At 38.0% G+C, this 14,514-nt stretch overlaps 1 non-coding gene across 1 annotated transcript; it reads left to right on the top strand.

The window, feature by feature from the left end:
* Positions 1-14,235: 14,235 nt before the first annotated feature.
* LOC145019002 (small nucleolar RNA R71) lies at positions 14,236-14,341 on the top strand. Its single transcript, XR_013667322.1, has one exon. It is a non-coding gene; the product is annotated as a small nucleolar RNA R71 (small nucleolar RNA).
* The last annotated feature ends 173 nt before the right edge of the window (positions 14,342-14,514 follow it).

Consider the following 14,514-nt stretch of genomic DNA (forward strand, 5'->3'; position numbering starts at 1 on the left):
TAAGGTTAATTATGCTATCTAACACAGTTAAAGTTATTAGCTTTAATTACTTTATCTAAGATGTAATTAATTTTAGCTCAAATTATTTAATGATCATAAACAATTAGATGACAAATTCATGTAATTAGAATGATCAACTATCACACACAACTTGATTAATAAGTAATAAAAACTAGAACTAAAACATGCTAGGGTTTAATTATTAAACATAAGTAAAATCAACGTATATCATCCATAAATCGATATCAACACATAAGGATTAGGTTCATCTTCACCAAACATAAGTATAAGGTTTTTAGCCTCTCATAATAGCAGAAAAACATACAAAATCCATGAAAATAAGGCTAGACATGAGTATATTAGCAAACTGATTAGATCTACGTAGAATTCTTCTATATCTCTTCAAATCTTGAGCTCCATTCGATTCCTGGTTTTATCCAAGGTTTCTAGAGGGCTTTGTCGTAATCCTTCTCATAAAATCGGTTGTAAGACCCTCCATTCGACCAAATAATCGGATATATAAAGTTTTTTGTTTATATTTGGCCACCACGACATGGTTGAAAGACACCACGTCGTGGTCTTCATGGGTATCCCATATTCTCCAAGTCAGCTCATTAGTCGAGGATCTTCCATTCGCCACGTCGTGGTGGACGGTCACTACAGTGTGATCTTCTATCTTCAAGACTTCTTTGTATTCTCTTGCCTTAGCTCATTCATTCATGCTTCCAGCTCCTCATTTGCTTCCTTTTCATCCAAAGCATGTCTTTGCTACTACAAAACAAATTTTAAACATAATAAGTACCTTATGTCCCAAACTAAACATAATTGTAGCTAAAAGTATTAGAAATGTGTACAAAATACATGACTAAATATGCACATATCAAAATACCCAACACTTGGATTTTGCTTTCCCTCAATCAAAACTTATTTTACTATTAACACATCAAAACCTTAGCTACCAATATCGCACAAGACAATCCATTATGAGCCTCTCCCTTACATCAAGACTTCAATGCATGTATTTGTGTCTAGATTTTCGTAAGAACTTCCTCAATCCTATATACTAATGATCCTCAGAAACACTTCCTCACTTCTTATGAACAACATTTATTTTATGCATCCCTTCGAATATATCCTCAAAAATATTTCTTAACCTCAAGGTAATTTTTAGTTAAGCCCCCAAGCATACATATGGAAAAATAAACTAGAAAGAAAAATTACAATAAATAATAATAACTTGGCAAATTGTCTTATTCTTGACTCTTCGATTTCTAAGTTTTTCTTCATATTTCTTGATCTTCATAGCTTTATAGACTCTTATTCTCTTAAACTTTTGAAACTTTTTTTTTCTATTTTTTACTCTTCTTTTTTCACTTTTTTTCTTTTCTCAAATTTTCACTCAAAACTAAAAATCCTTAACAAAAAGTATATGCTTAAGCAAGAGAATTTAACTTCAACCCTTATTGGTTAGATGTATTAGTCTAAGATGCAGTGGCTACATAAGCTCTCCTAGATAAATTTTTGGTACACGATGCTAAACGTATTATGTCCCTCAAATTAAGCAAGGCTGTGTTTTTGTTCAATGATTTCACTAGGACGTGGAAGCCATAAATACACTATAATATTTATTGGCTCAAATAAACATTGAAACTTGTATTGAATCGTCCCACACAATACTAGCAACTTAGGTCTCAACACAACAATTTTCTGACTAGATTCAATTTTAGATTATTATTTTAAATATTTCTAATATATTTTTACATCCTATTCATTTTCATTATTTTTTATCAGTATGCTTGCATTGCTATATTCAACCCCTTACCCCAAACTTAATAGAAGCAATGTCCCGCTTAAATACCTAAACAATTAAAGAACATAAAAATAAAAAGAGGAGAAATTATAATAGACTCCCCTGGACAGTAGTTGCGATATCGAATTATGAAACTTTTGTGGAAAAGCTTGGACATCTCATAATAATGGCTGGAAATAGAACTTTTGGACTCTTTTCGCATGAATGTAAATGTGTCGAATCAAAATACACCAAAGAACCATCTTCAAAAAGTGTGTTCAACCGCCACGACGTGGGAAAGCAATGTCACATCGTGGTGTCGAGTAAGAAGGCGTCATCATGAAAAATAAAAACACCACGACATGGTCTTTTGATGCCACATCGTGGGTATAGGTCTGATGGAATTCAGTCATGATAAAAAACAAATGTCACAACGTGGAGATGATGGCCACGTCGTGGTAACTTCTCAGAAAGTCATTAAGAGCCAACATCATGCATCGTTTCTTCTTAATGGATTAGGACCATTCTCGACCTTTTCCTTTTGTAAAATTCCTTCAAATCTCTTTTCTTCACCTAGTGAGGACCCCACACTTATTCAAAAATATGGTCTTCAATTATAATCTACTAAAAATCACACGGATTTTGCATCAATTAAGCTCCTTCACTTCTTCACTTTCGTTCAACACTACAAAACAAGATCAAAAGACTAGAGAAACACATGATCATCTAGTTAAACTAAAATAAAAAACAAAATTAAAAACAAAAACTAAAAAGAAATTAAAAAGAAAATAAAATGCAAACTCTCAAAAATCGGGTTGCCTCCCGAGAAGCGCTTCTTTTTAGGTGTCGTGAGTCGGACTCATTCCCACTCTAGTTGTTGTGGTTGGGAGTGTGATCTTGATTTTCTCCTTTTGCTCTTTACACCTGCGCTTGTATGTTTAAACATGTCGAATGTATGCTTTCTTCGAGTTTTCTTTTGTGGCATCCCTGATTTCACGGCCAAAAAAGATCGATTTGTTTATGGTATATTTGAAAATCAAAGTATCACTTTTAAAGAAATATGTTGTAGAAAATATGATGAAGAATTTATCAAGTCATTTCCAAAGAAACGTATTTTCATTATATTAAAAACCTCAGGATGTCATTGTCAATGACACGGATAATATTTCACACATAGAACGTATCTATGTATAAATTGAAAGTAACTATGCACTCACTTGTTAAAGTGATGATTCCAAACTCGGACAATGCTTCATTTCTAAATATTCTATTTCCTTTCGACACGGAGGAAGGAAAATGCAACAACAGTAGCAGTACCAGCCTTCAGGCCCGCCATTGGAGTCACAAGGAGTCGTCGGTCCTTGATATTGTGACAACCTGAAATTTCCCATTCTAATCAAACCATTTCAATCCAATAGAAGTAGAGCAGTTACAATGAAAATTCAGACTTAGAACATAAGTTTGGCAGTTTTAGGGTTTTACACCAAAAAGGGGTATTAGGAGAGTGGTTGCACTAGGGTTTTACAGACGTCATTAGGTGCTATAGCACGGAACCAGTTCAGGATCTAACTATACTGATGAATCACACCACAATTGTGATAGTTATATCGAGTATACATGATCATTCGGTAATGTGGATGCTCACGGCTTGCGTTCATGCAGGGGCCGTGGGTAGGTCCCAAAATCCCTTTGATAGGGGAGCGTATAGTCTGGGATCTAGACATCACATTATACCTTATCCCTCAAATAAGGCAGTTGAGTACCGATGTAGTTATTTTTATTAAATACTACAGTACTTGGAAGTATTACCCTGGATTTAAGGTAATAAGTACGGTTGTAGTTGGACACTACACCATAGTACTACATTGATTTTCCATTACATATTTTTAGTGATAACCTCACTTAAACATTATTGTACAGACTATATTTTTGAATAATGATAGTTATACTTTGGAAAATGCATCCTCTTACAAGAGACACACACATTCAGAACAGTTAGGTCTTGGTAGAAGACTACATTCAGAACAATTAGGTCTTGGTAGAAGACTACATTCAGAACAGTTAGGTCTTGGTAGAAGACTACATACGGAACAGTTAAGTCTTGGTAGAAGACTCCTTTTGTTATTAATAGGAATCATAGGGATTCTAGGGTTTTTCAAACACTTACAGTTCATATACACTTTCAATACTTTTAAGTACATATACTTACATTTTCTCACATACAAATTAAGACACTAAATACTTATGATCTCACCAGCTTTAAAGCTGATACTCGCTTTCAAAATTACTTGTATCCTCAGGTCATCATAGACAGGTACCGATGCAAGGAGAAAGGAAGATGGAGCTTGTTCAAGACTTATCTTTCATTTTGATTTATGCTTTAGTGTTTATCAAAATTTGACAGAACACATTTGTATAATAATTATATTATTAATGCAATGGATGATGTTGTTGCTTGTTTACTACTTTACATTGTTGTTGATATTATACATGACGTCCTCCGCCCCAGAACGTTTCCGCCGTTCCTAGTTTTGGGGTGTGACACATATCACCGATAACAAAGGTTTTTTTTGGGTCTTGGATGATCAGAAAATCAAAAAGGAGGGGTGGTGGCGGCTGGAGACGGGATGTGGTGGCTAATAATGACGATTATGGTTAGGGTTTGGGGTATAGCATCTTAAAAATGGGAAGGTAAGTAACACAGGTTCAATCCCCGTGTCTTAGCAAACTTGGTCACCTTTTAACAATAATGGTCCCTGCCTTTAAAAATTCTTTTCAAACTAAGCCCAAAATTTACCATTTGGCCCCTGCTCCTAAAAATCCTTCCAGAATCAGTCCAAAAGTCACCTATTACACCATAACATTATAATTCTATTCATAATTGGTCCAGAAGTTTCACTTTAACTCCTTGCGATAATACTCTAATAATTTATTGCAGATTATGCCCAATATATATATATATATATATATATATATATATATATATATATATATATATATATAATATAAAAATACATCTCGGAAGTTCAGGGTTTATTATTTAATTATTTTATTTTAAACGGAATGTTATAACTCTCCCCCATTTAAATTTGATTTCGTCCTCGAAATCGTTTCTTATCATTCCTTACATGCCAGACAACTTGAACTACATGGCCACAACTACAAGCATACCCCAGTCTTTCCAAGGCAACCGTAACCAACCCTAGAAGGTTGCCTTTTGGTTGTTTTCGAAGTCCACTGAGACCTTCCTGATCCTAACTTATCTGGAATACCGAAGTCCTGTCTGTTGCTGAGCCAAGAGAAATCTCGCAGTTTCCCCACGCGACACCTGAAGAAACTTTGGCTAAAAATAACTATCCTAGCTATACCACCAATCATGGCTCCATCAATCCTTCTAGTTCATCCGATCATAAAAGCCTGACATCCTATCATCATCGAATCAACTACGAAAAGTGAATGCTACCAGAATACTGTAGTCTTACATCATGTCCGGTCTCCAATGACCTACCGTTTCCTGATTCCAATCATGTCGTGGTCTACCCACAATCTTATGAACTGGCACACCCTAGCCTAATCCTCCGCAAGAATTTGTGAATGCTACAGGTCCTCCCGCAGTCTCATAACACTCCCTCATTGTATGACCGCTAGATCTAATGGATTACGTACAAAGTCTTCAGTATGGCTGGACTGCCTCATCGAGCCTTCGGCCTATCTGGACCACTCTCAGAACCTTCAGCATGCCTAGACCGCTTCTCCAGGCCTTCAGCGAGTCTGGACCCTTCTCTGAACCTTCGGCCTGACTGGTACTCCCTGCTGGCCTTCAGCCTATCCAGACCGCTCTAAGTCTTTTGTACATAAACCTAGGCTCATCCTGGTGACCTTTACCATATAGGCAGTTCTCCCCCACTTAGGGTTTCAAACTCCTGATCCAATTCGTGGACTATAATCTCAGCATAAATCTAGACCTCATGTTGATTGCCACCCTTTAGGGAAATCGTGGTTTGATCTCTGACCCGCATATCTACAACATATGTTAAATAACCCGCACACCCGTGACGAATGTACTGCCGATCCCTAGCAGCTAACAAAAACCTTAATCTATCAATCCAAGAACCCTCAGAGTCGAGCACACACTCGACCAAACACCTGAACTAAACTCAATTCATGAATAGAACCCCAACCTGTTTCCCCAAATTCTGCTACCAAGCACCAAGAAGATGCGTTTCTCACGCCGAGGAGTTTTATCGAACCCTCAACTAACATAACCCTCAAACCCAACAGCCACTTGGGCCTCCATTCTCCCTGTCAGGATGTGAAACTTATCCCCATTTCGAAAACGCTCCTGCTTACGCATTCCGGGACGACTCTCCCTCACTTACCTTTGAATAAGTCTTTACAATACATGAAAATTGGAGAATTCCCGATCCTTCTCACCTTCCAACGATCAATCTGATGACAACCATCTCTTCCCAACTAGTGCCCCATTACTATCCAATCCCAATGATCACACACTTCTAAGAACTAGATGAACACTTCCTGAATACCAATGAAACCGACAGTCTCTAATGCTTGAATGATCCCACACTTAGTCTTGAAAACCAAAGGATAAATGGTCCAACTAATACCTTAACAACGAGCTACTTCCTTTGGCGCCTTCATCCGCCAATCAATGACGGTTACTAAAACCACTAAATCCTAACAATTCTGAATAACCATCATGTGGGACCCTATCCATAGACCTCCCACATAATACCGTTCTTCCCAAGATGCTCCAAACAAGTCTCCCACTCTCAAGCTCTAGAAATCATTTCATTCAAGGTCCACACCCTGACTCACTTACCAACTCAATCTTCCACAGCTGAACTGCAGTAGCTGATGCAACCTCTACACTAAACCGGGCTACAACTACTCCCAAGACATAGTCTACAATCCCAAAAGTGCAATAGATCGCACAATCAATTCTTACCGCCTGATACAAGGGATCCAAGGCGAACCGGACCTCACAAAATATTTATGCCACATCGACCCACTCGTACTCACCATCGTTGAACTACTATCGCTAATCCCGATGACCAACTAACCCCGAGCTAGAATACAACCTGATCCTAGGGTCACAAGCCTGCTCATTCCTTCGAGTTCGAAAACTAAAAGGGTACAATCCTTGCCCTAGAAAACGACATTCCACTCCATAAATTAACCATTCTACTTCTAGCTGCAACACTCCAGCTGCACATAATCCTCACTCCCTTCCGGAGTCCCCACGTCTTGTATTCCGGCCTCGAGCAAAACCCCTGAAGCCTCAAATCCATAAACTCTTATGCTAGCCTCTCCGGCTCGTCCCGCTGAATGTAATAAGTACAAAACATCTCGCTAATCACAAATAACTGCAACCCTCTATTCATCAGAATATGTCCCAATAACAAGTCCCGGTACTGGAAAGCTCGACGAGCTCCTCCTCCTATTGTCGTTACAGCTGTTGAAGCTGCTGCGACAGCCGTCTCAGCAATGGCTGTATAACGCTCGTCGAAATACTCAACCATGGCATTCTTGATAGACCCAACATCTCCAGAATCTGACCCCGAACAATCTCCCTGATACGATCCTCTGACAATACTGGCCTATTCTGGTTGCTAGCTCCCGATCCTGACCAGGATCCGGTCTCAAGACATCTCGTACCCACCATTCTGATAATACACCAAAGAGATCTCGGATAATCCATATAATAATAGGGAACCAACTCCTAACTAAACCCCAGGGGTTATGACTTCCTTGCTACGTGTATGGGTCCTGTGCTTTCAGTAGTATGGGGCCATACTACCTTCCACACCTACCCATATTTGTCTCAAGTATCACCACAACACCCTAATAGTATACATAAACATAGCGAGCACTCCATCCTCGCTCCTAGAGGAATGCTAAATATCTCATAACTGGCCTCCTGGCCTCTCACAACCCACCCATGAAACTTCCACCAACCCTGCAGCACTCGTGTATGCTATCCAAACATAACGTTGGACCCTATAGACTTTCGGATACCTAATCCTACCCTAAGCCCTTCATCAAACAAGAACAGGAAATAAGGCCAAACCAAACATTCTCAGGCTATAATATCTTAAATATTCACTGAGAAACTACAGTAATGATGTCAATTTAATATAAGGAAAAACCCTAGGCTATCCGATATCATATAATCAAACAATTCTATCATGCAATTCTTGAAGATCCCTAGCCTAGTAGTAGCATGTTGTTCTAACATATCACATAAATCAAATAACCCGTAAGGTATTTTGGGGTCTATCCACGAGCTCTGGCTAATCGTACACTTGCATCCTCCTTAAAAGTCAAAGTTAAGTCAAGGTCTACGTTCCCGATCCCAAGCCAACAATTAAACAAGAACATGACAAGATATCGAGCCCATGCCCTTAACCCAACTCTTTTATTATGATTTCTTTTTCAAAAACATTTTGCAAAAACTCTTAGATCCTAGTTTAAGACTGGATTCACACAAGTGTTTATCCAATTCACTCAAACCATGGATCTGATATCAACATGTAACATCCTAAAAATTTAAGCCAATTTAAAATTTTTTAAAACATTTAAAACCATTAAGTCATTACAATTTATTTTCAAAATAATTTAAACATCAGAGTATCCCCAGAATCAATCATGAAAATATAATGAGTTGCACGATCACGCCTTCACATTCCCGCGATCATCATAAGTAACTGAAACAATAATCGATAAATGTAAGCTCGAAGGCTTAGTGAGTTACCCCCAAAGTACTAACGCCATACATATATAACCATATCATATAAACATATAAGCAAACAACATGCATAATGAGCCATCCGTCTGAATGGACCGACTCCCAGTCCTCAGTCTATTCGGACAACTCTCCGAGCCTTCAGCAGGTCTGGGCCTTTAGCCTATCCAGACCGCTCGCTGGGCCTTCGGCCTGACTAGATTTTCCTGGCTCGGGTCTTCATTCTACCCAGTCTGCCCAGGGTGTCTTGGCCTACTTCACATAGCAGGACCTGCCTCAACCTTTTCTTAAACCATCAAACATGTGCACATACATATAAACAATCACTAATCATGGCAACCATCTTGTGACTAGAATACCGATCTAACAGATCACTAAAATAGCAACCATCCTATAACCAGGATACTGATCTAACCGATCTCTAACATCACAACCATCTTAACTAACAGGATGTAAATCAATAAACATATCATGCAATAAACATGGATGCAAATCCGATAAGGAATGACATTGGTGCCTTCGACCCTGTTAGTATAGTGAGGACAACTTACCTGACACTGCTGAAGTCCCACTGATGAAACTCCAGCTGCTGGTTGATAGATTCCCGAACCGCCAACATAAAACAATACCCAATAAATAATTGGGTTCCAAGCCCAAGGTCCAACTCACACTCCAAGGGCCCAATAGTCAAGTAATGGGTCAAAGCCAAACATATGGCCTAATTTTCTAAATTAGGCCCAGACCTCTACACGGTCTTTCCTTGAGGCCCATTTAATTATTCCACTCCACTCTTGGTATTCTCATGGCCCAATATCACATAATCATCAAGGCCCAGTTATGGCCCATCTATGGCTAAATTTTCCAAATTGGGCCTAAGTCCTTCAGATAGGCCTTATCATAAGGCCCATCCATTTATTTTAGTCCATTTACTTGTTCTTGGATAAAGCATTAATAACCCAATCACAAAGGCCAAAAAGAAAGGCCCAAATCAAGGCCCGGGTGAGATTAGGGTTTTCACACGAAATGATGATTAGGGTTAAGTGTTCCTATTTAACCTGTTAAGGACTTAATCCATTGAGTCCACTATTTTCTTAGGTTAATTTGCACCTGATTATTAATTATTATTTTAGGTTTAATAAATAATTCTCGTGCGGTCCCGATCAATCCCAAAATTAGGGTTTCAAGACATTAGGGTTTTCAAACCCTAATTATGGTTTCCAACCCAAATACTAGCCTATTAATCAAATGGTTGGGCTTTTAGGTCAATTAGGGCTTCATTGGGCCCATTATGGTTTCATTGAGCCCATTAGGGTTTCATTGGTCCCATTAGGGTTTCATTGGACCTATTTTGTCCAAGCATCCCGAAACGAGTCAAAACGCAAACGAGGCACACTGCCACCCAACACGGGGGTTAGTGGCGGTAGCCACCACCCTACAGTGGTGCTTTTTTAGTTTTCTTTGATTATTCCTACCCTATTACAGGTTTATAATGCAGATCTCAAATAACACACACATAGTAATATAAACACACACACATACACAAACAGATACATATAGCCACCCTGTGGCAGCAGGCAATGGTTGGAGGTGGCAACCACCACCTCACGGTGGTGGTGGTGGCTTTTCCGGTCAAACAAACACCCACACACCACTCCATGAAATAACACATACACAAAACATGAACTTGAAGTAGCAGCACACTTGAACCCACGTGAAACCTGAGCACGACAGCCCTTCAGGGTGGTAAACGATGGAATAGCAGCGACGGTCAGCGACAATAGCCTTGTTATCGTCGGCAGCCACCATAGCGGCTGCTATAGTGGTTCTTCACACCTTCCATTCGATAGAAGCCAACCACATGGAGACATATACAACACGGTATCACACACCCCATGCTTAGCCATCCTCGCGGCGGCGTGTGGCTTTTGGACGATATGGGGGCATCGGAACAACCATTGGAGCTCCACCGATGACGTGGTTGCAACATAGAACGGAGAAGAGAGAAGAGAAGGAAAAGACACAGAGGAAGGAAAATGCAACAACAGTAGCAGTACCGACCTTCAAGTCTGCCGTTGGAGTCACAAGGAGTCGTCGGTCCTTGATATCACCGGCAACAAAGGTTTGTCGGGTCTTGGCTGATCGAAAAAGCAAAAAGGAGGGGTAATGGCGGCAGGAGACGAGATATGGTGTCTGACAATGGTGATTAGGGTTAGGGTTTGGGGTATGACATCTTAAAAATGGGAGGGTAAGTAGCACATGTACAAGTCCCGTGTCTTACCAAATTTAGTCACATTTTAACAATAATGGTCCATGCCTCTACAAATTCTTTTCAAACTAAGCCCAAAATTTACCACTTGGCACCTGCTCGTATAAATCCTTCCAGAATAAGTCCAAAAGTCACCAATTACACTCTAACATCATACTTCTATTCATAATTGGTCCAGAAGCTACACTTTAACCCCTTGCGATAATACTCTATATTTTATTAAAGATTATGGCCAATATAAAATATTAAAATATAAATATATATATACATAAAAATATAAAATATAAAAATACATCTCAGGATTTTAGGGTTTATTGTTTAATTATTTTATTTTAAACGGAATGTTACAGGAAGGTTTAGAGAGAAGTAAGAATATATATATATATATATATATATATATATATATATATATATATATATATATATATATATATATATATATATATATAGAGAGAGAGAGAGAGAGAGAGAGAGAAGGGTTAAGGTGTGAGGAAAATAAGTGAGCCTCGTATGGTTTTTTAGGCTGAAAAATGGCTCAACTCAGTTAGTTCTGAGCATCCAACTTGTCAAGTTCTGAGCATCCAACTGGTGGCAAGGTTTGGGGAGGAAGCAATTACTTAAATCGCACCACGTCACCCACTTTGCATCAGCCCATCCCGACTTCTAAATTCCACAACTTTCGCATAAGATCCCCGTTTGCGATGTTATTTATATCCACACATAGGTATTGACTATATCTACAACTCTCCTTTTGACTCCATCAACTAATTGTCGACCGATTTTAAATTTAATAGTATGAGAACATTACACCGTTTAACGACCGTGTAAAATTCATAACTTCTACATATGGACTCCGTTTTTTACTGTCTTTTTGTCATTGAGCTCCTATTAATGAGATCTTCAATTCTTATTTAGTTTGTGTTGGCTAAAAATCAATCGATCTAAAATTCGAATTCCGGACTGTGCAGTGCTATGCTAAATCTTAGAAAAATCATAACTTCGTCATACGAAGTTAGATTTGGACGTTATTTTTATGCATGTTCTCGGTTTAACGTATACTACAAATTTTGTTTAGATAAGGCTAAAAAGTAATTTATCAAAAATTCACCTTTTACGTGACGCGGTGTCATGCCGGTTTAGCCGTAAAACTTTGACAGGTCATAACTTCTTCGTTATAATACGGATTCGGCGTTCTTTATGTCTCCAGAATCCTCGTCACGACCACTACAACTTTTTTCATAGATATTGACTTTAACTATTATTTTATTTTTGATGCTTATTTTTATTCTTTATTTATTATACCTTATAATTGAGTATAATGCACATAAAATAACATAATTCACATAATATTCAAGTAATTCTTCTTTATTACTTCAGATTAGGTTACAATTATTGACCATAACTATTACATCATCATACTAATGCTTAGCCTAAAAAAACGGGTGTTACATCTTTCTTCTTTTGATTAGAGCTTTCTTCATGTTTACGTTTCATTCCCTTGTTTTTCCCTTTCATATTCGTATTCTTCTTCGAGTATTCTTTATGATCTTCTTTGCCTAGCTCCATATTTGCAATTAATATCTCATTTAATTCTTCACCGATTTCTTCATCATTTATCTCACCATAATTACCCGAATCGTTTTCTTCTTCGTCACTTACCTCTTCTACTTGAGACATGGATGTAGTGAACACGAACACCTCAAACATCATAGGAATTGAAGCTCTTGGTTTAGAACACTTTACTTTTGCCACATGCGGTTTCTCCCAAACTTTCAACTCTTCTTCCATCAATTTCTTAATTTCTTCTAGCTCATTAAGACTTTCACCTTCCAAATTATTCATCCTTAGCACTTCATCTCTTGACTCGTCATAACTCACTTTTGGATTCATTTCAAAAGTGATTTCTTCATCTTCTATTCAAAATGTGAGCTTTGAGTCATGAATGTCAACAAGGGATCTTGCGATATTCAAGAATGGTCTTTCCCAAAATTATGGGAAGGTCTTTGTCTTCTTTCATATCTAATACCACAAAAACAGTTGGAAAAACATATTTCCCCACTTTCACCAAAAAATCCTCAATGATTCCATGTGGGTTAGTGATTAAGTGATCTGCCATTCAAAATGTCATCTTTGTATTTTGGGACCTTGGTAGATCGAGTTTCTTGTAGAAAGAATATGGCATAAGATTGATGCTTTCCCATGACTTGACTAAAGCTTTTATGGTGATGGAATTGCCAAATTCACAAGGCAAAGTTAGTTGGCACGTATATCCCATTTGATTGACAACTCATTGATGATTGTAGCTGAAGATAACTCATTTGGCATGATTGTATATGCTTTCTCCAACTCTTTTCGATTAGTCATCACATCTTTAGCAAACTTAGGAAGCTTAGCCATAGATTTGAGGAAAGGAGTGTTAATTGAGAGAGAAAGTACTTGTGCCATGAACTTCTTCTATTTTGGCTCCAAATTATGCTTAATAGTTTGAGACGGAATGGTAAAGGAGGATAATACAATTTAAAGGAGAAGAATTTTGATTCTCTATTAACCACAACATGGCAAGGTCACCACGACGTGGTGAATCATCATAACTCAACTTAGATTTTGCTTTTTATGCTTCAAGCTTCTCTTCTTCTGAATACCAATCGGGCTTCTAAGTATATGTATCTTGGGTCATTAATGGATCATAATCAACTTCTTCAGTGTAAATCACCATTACATGAGGTTGTGATTTTGATTCGGGATTTCTAGGAGGTAACCTTTCATTAACAATTGTCGTTAATTTGGCTAGTTGAGTCTCAATGTTATTGATGGAATCTTGATGATTTCTCACATTAGCATCAGAGTATCGTGTCTTTTTCAGAGGCTTCCATAAACCTATTAAGTATTGACTCAAAAATCCAATTTCTTCGCGGGTGGCGGTTGTTCTTTTTGGTAGTATCATCGATCGATTTGTCTATATTTCTTGTCCTTTTGCTTTTTGTACTCGTCATAAGGCAGCCACTCCTTTTCGGCTTTCTCCAATCTTCATCATATTTTTTATCACTAGAGTAAAACACTTGCGCCTTCTTATTCCCATGCTCATCTAATTTGAAATCCTTATTTAAAGATGGCCCATGGCAATTATCGCATCCAACTCTTATGGCGTGTATAGATTGATCCAATTTCTTCATTTGCCTATCCATATTCTCTAGTTGAGTAATGATTGCAGCCATGTTCTCATTCCCTCCATCTCTTTTACCTCTAGTAAAATGTTCTCGTGGGTTATGATATTCACATGAGTGCCTTGCAAATTCCTCAATTAAATCTTTAATGATGGTCGGTTATTTGTTTGTCATTGGTCCTTGAGGGTAAAGAAGTTGTCTCATTGTAACATTCACTCCATCATAGAAAATGGAAATTCCATGTTGCACATTTGGATCATGTTGAGGCAACTCATAAGCAACCCTTTGTATCTCTCCCATGCTTCATATAAGGATTCACCATTATTTTGTTAAAAATTAGCAATATTCTTTTTGAGTTTAGATATCTTTGAACGCGGGATGAATTGCTTAATGAAGGCTTCATGAAGATTTTCCCAAGTAGTAATGGATCCGAGTAAGAGTGATTTCAACCAAACTTTAGCTTCGCCGATAAATATCACTAGAAGCATCCTAACTAACAATGAATCTTGAGGCACGTTTGGAACATTGAAGT

Source organism: Lactuca saligna, chromosome 9 (genome assembly GCF_052625555.1).
Source record: "Lactuca saligna cultivar CGN05327 chromosome 9, ASM5262555v1, whole genome shotgun sequence".
Classification (NCBI taxonomy): Eukaryota; Viridiplantae; Streptophyta; class Magnoliopsida; order Asterales; family Asteraceae; genus Lactuca; species Lactuca saligna.